Consider the following 4,847-nt stretch of genomic DNA (forward strand, 5'->3'; position numbering starts at 1 on the left):
GCACATGAAAAGATTGTGTATTCTGCAGCTTTGGGGTGAAATGTTCTGAAGATGTCAATTTATTCTGTCTGACCTAGTTAGTCATTTAGGATTGATGTTTCTTTGCTGGTTTTTTGTTTAGAGGATTTGTCCAAAGGTGTTAATGGGATATTAAAGTCCCCTACTATGACTGTATTGCTGTGAATCTCTCCCTTGAAGTCCTCTAGAAGTATTTTTTATATATTTATATACTTCTATATTGGGTACATATATGTTTATTGGGGTTATATCCTCTTGTTGGGTCAATCCCTTTAGTATTATGTAGTGACCTTTATTATCTCTTATTATGGCCTTCATTTTGTAGTCTATTTGGTCATATATGAGTATTGCTACACTAGATTTCAAGAATATATTTTTATTGATTTCAGAGAGGAAGGAAGAGCTAGAAACATCAATGATGAGAGAGAATCAGTGATTGGCTGCCTCCGGCACACCCCACAGTGGGGATCAAGCCCACAACCTAGGCATATGCCCAGACCAGGAATCGAACCATGACCTCCTACTTCATAGGTCGATGCTCAACCACTAAGCCTCGCCCGCCGAGCACCCTAGCTTTGTTTTCATTTCCATTTACATGGAAAATATTTTTTGATCCATTCACTCTTATCCTGTGTGGTTGGGTCTCTTGTAGACAGCATATATTTGGGTCATGTTTTCGTATACATTCAGCTATCCTATGTCTTTTTATTGGAGCACTTAACACATTTACATTTAAGGTTATTATTGACTAGTGGCCCGGTGCACAAATTCATGCACAGTGAAAGGAAATTAATTAGAAGAAATATTTTAATATCGCTTTTTGCCCTTTCTCTATAATAGAAGTGTCAACTAAATTCACAATCAACAACAGATGGAAACACACGCGTGCAATTGGCACCAGTGAGAACTTTATGTATATAAACTTGCTTAATTAGACCTGCTTTCTGATTTAGCTAAACTTTTTCCAGCCCAGTGAAGCACCCCAACTTCTCTTTCAGGTGATTTTCAGCAACACAGCAGTAAATATCAGCATGAAGCAGATTATTATTGTAGATCACACAGGGAGAACAAAGGGCAAAATATTTAAATGCAGCAGTGTTTGACTACAGTCTGCACAGTGAGAAAACCTGAAGTCATTTTCAAGGTCCACCATTTCTTACTTCTTTACAGTTGGGTCAAGTTTATAAGCTCTAAATCTCTGTTTTCCAGCTAATGAAAATAGGATTCCATCGAGTCTCCGATCTACCTACTCCAGGACTTCTGTGAGGATCAAATGAGATGAGACACAGGGCATTTGGTTAAAGTGTAAAATGTTCCCACTTGGCTATAAAGCAAGTCGTGTTCCTGGCTGAAGAAACTCCAAGGAGGTTAGTCACTAGGAGAGGAAGTGGGTGTTGCCATGTGACGTCATTACCCGGCGCCTACAGCCACTGTTTCTGGGCTGGGCTGGGCTGTGGGCCACATTTTGTGCCATGGAGTCTCAGCAGCGTTGGCTGCAATTTGGTGGGCTTTTGTGGTGTTAAACTCCTCTGGCCTTTATTTTTGTATGGGAAATCTTTATTTCACCACCTATTTTGAATGATAGCCTTTAGATTCAGGGTGATGGCGGGGCCTGTGTTCTACTTGGGGGAAACTGAGTGTTGCTTTTTGGGCACCAGGTCCGTGGTGCCGTCTTTACAATTCTCTGTGTGTCTTTAATTTTTGACATTTTAATTATGATGACTCTGGGCATGGGCCTGTTTGGGTTCTTTTTGTATCATATAGAGAGACAGGTACTTACTGCCATTTTAATTACTTATGCCTAGATTTCTTTCTCTCTCTCTCTCTCTCTCTCTGAATTGTGTGCCTTTTTCCTTCACCAGGTTAGGGAATTTTTCCATCGTTATGTCTTCAAAGAGGTTCTCTATCCCTTGCTCACTTTCTTAATCTTCTGGTACTCCTATAAGGTGAATATTATAATATTTCATGTTGCCCCACAGCTCCCTTAAACTGTCCTCCTCCCTTTTGTTTTTTCTTTTTTGTTCTCTGATTCAGTGATTTTTCCTACCCTGTCTTCTAATTCACTGCCTCACCTAATCTACTGTGTATTCCTTTCAATGTGTTCTTTATTAGTGCTATATTTGTTCTCATGCTGTTGAGCATCCTTATAATTATTATTCTTTACTCTATATCTGATAAGCTTCTTATCTCTATTTCACTTAGCTCTTCTTCTGGAGAATTCTCTTGTTCTTTCATTTGGGGCTTGATTTTTGTCTCCTCATTTGGGCTGCCTGTTTGGGTTTGTGTCTATGTATTAGGTAGATCTGCCAGTCTCTGGTGCAGGACCATGTCAGACGCTGTTTTTCACTGGCCCTGAGTACCATTTGGAGCTATCACCAATCCACAGCTTGTGGCTCCCTGTGCTGCAGCTCGATGCCTTTGTAAAGGACCTAGATGTGCACCAGAGTCTGCTTTTCCAAGCCCCAGGCCCAGAAGACAATCAGGCAGACTCAAAGCCTCCAGAGATCAGCCTCTGCCTGCAGTCTGATTATTATTAAATCTTGATTAGCCTAAGGCTATCAACCACAGCAAGGTGTAGACTTTCCAGGGTGGGGCAAGATTATCCAGGATGTTTTTCAACAGGGTGGGGCAATTGCTTTCCACCCCTCTCCCCCTTTCCCCCTTCACCAGGTAAGAGCTGCCTGGATGGTAATAGTCTTCCTGAGAAAGATGGCCTCTGCAGTATGAGGCAATGACTCAACACAAGAGACCAGGGTGTCTGCCTTCCAAGCTCTACCCCTGAGCCCCCTACCCTGGATTCTCCTCACATAGCTCTAGCCCACTCTGCCCTCCATCTGTCGGAGCCCAAGGTGAGTGGCTGCACATGAAATTTTGTGTGTTGGCCCCTTAAGAGGGTGCCTGCATTTCCAGCCAGCTCTCCCTGGCAGACAATAACCCTGCTGATTTTCACAGCCAGATGTTATATATGCACCTTTCTTAGTTCTGGTGCTCTGAGCTGGGGAGCCCAGCTTGGAGTTTAGACCCCAGAGTTCTCAGTGGGAACCTCCCACAGCTGGGATATCCCTCCAGGACTTCAACTGCTGTCTGTGGGAGCCCGGCCAGCCTTCTCGCACCTCTGCCCTTCCTACTCATCTCTATGTGGTCTTTCGTTTCTATCTTTGGTTATAAGGGTTTTCTCCAGCTAGACTCCAATTGATTATCCAGGATGGTTTTCCTTATTTTAGTTGTAATTTCAGTTTGGTCCTGGGAGAATGTCAGTGTAGCTTCTTGGACTCTGCCACAACCTTGAAATCTCTTCCCCACAGACATCTTAATTTCAACACATTCAAGCCCAAATTCATCAGCTTTCCCCACCAAAACTATTGTCTTTCTAATTCTTCCTATGTTCTCTATCTCAGTCATTCTCAAACTTAAGCAACCATCAAAGTTACCCGGGAATCTTGTTGAAATTGTTCAAATGGTTATTCAACCACACTTGCAAAGTTTGATTCAGATTTGGTGTGGGGTCTGAAAATGTGCATTTCTAACAAGTTCCAGGGAAGAATTAAGAGGTGGATGGTACTCCACGCATGCCTATCAGAGCTGTAAAGCCACCCAGGCAAGGCTGTCTTTCAGCTTCTTGAAGCTAGAAGATGGCGTCACACTTCTTTCCTTAGTTTCCAATACAGAGCTGGACAGGCAGAATGAGAACCCTGACCTCCGGAAGCCAGGCTGTTTGTATTTCTTATATTCTACATGTTTATCCCCCTTTTGTTTTCTCTTAGAGCTCAGTCAAGTCTCTGTGAGAGGCCTAGCCTCTCAGCTGTGCTAACATGAACCACATATGGGCCATAACATCCCACGGAGCAGCAGCCTCGGGAAGCAGCCTTCGAGGAGGCCCCGCAGTCTGAGCCTGCCGGCCTGGGACAAGGCCGTGAGTCAGCTGCCCCTGTTCAAGTGAGAAACCTCCTTGCGCTGCTTCAGCTTGAGACTCTGGGTTTACAGTATTAAAAAAGTGGCATTTCTTGCAGCTATGTACCTGAGTTGAGATTTTAGTAAACAGACATTGGAAGATTATTTATTACTGAAGATAGCTGACAGAATCAACGTGGATGAAGTCCCTGCACTAGAAGCTGTTGATTAAATCTAAGAACCTACTGAATCTTGAGATAGCTAATGAATCATCTCCATCTGCTTTAAATGGATCCTTTATGCCACATTTGCACTTTGCACTAACATTAAAACTAAACTGTTACCCAGCCATTTTTTTGAAGCAAATTTATGTGGCCAGTCTTAGCACTGAAGATAGGGCAGAGGGAACGAGCAGGTGAACTTCACAGACTCCTAGTCACAATGAACGAGTTAAATCACAGTAATTATCAGAGTACACAGTGGAGCACTGTACGTCTGTTTAAGAGAATGAGGCAGCTGTGTACCTGATACAGCATGGTCTCCAAAATACAGGTAAGTTAAAAAGAACAAGTCACTGAAGGCTACACAGAATAGACATGCTCCCATTTGTGTTTAAAAAGAAAAAAGAGAAAAAATATACAATGTGTGGAACTGCATACATATGTATGTATGTAGGACATATTTCCGAACTGATACAAATAAAATGTTGGGCAATGATTTCCTCTGGGAAACAGACCCACAGGCATGAAGCAGAGGCAGATTCATTTGTCATTTATTATTCCTTTGTGCCGCCATAAAAATTTTTGTTTGCCTTTTGCACAGGCTTTCAATATATGAAGAACACTAAGCCGTTTTCCATGGAACCTTAAGAAGTGTAACTGTGGATGTGCGAGGATCCTGAGAAGCAAATGCCATCGAAACTCCCAGAAGCTGAATCT

This window comes from Myotis davidii, unplaced genomic scaffold (genome assembly GCF_000327345.1).
Source record: "Myotis davidii unplaced genomic scaffold, ASM32734v1 scaffold1069, whole genome shotgun sequence".
Lineage (NCBI taxonomy): Eukaryota > Metazoa > Chordata > Mammalia > Chiroptera > Vespertilionidae > Myotis > Myotis davidii.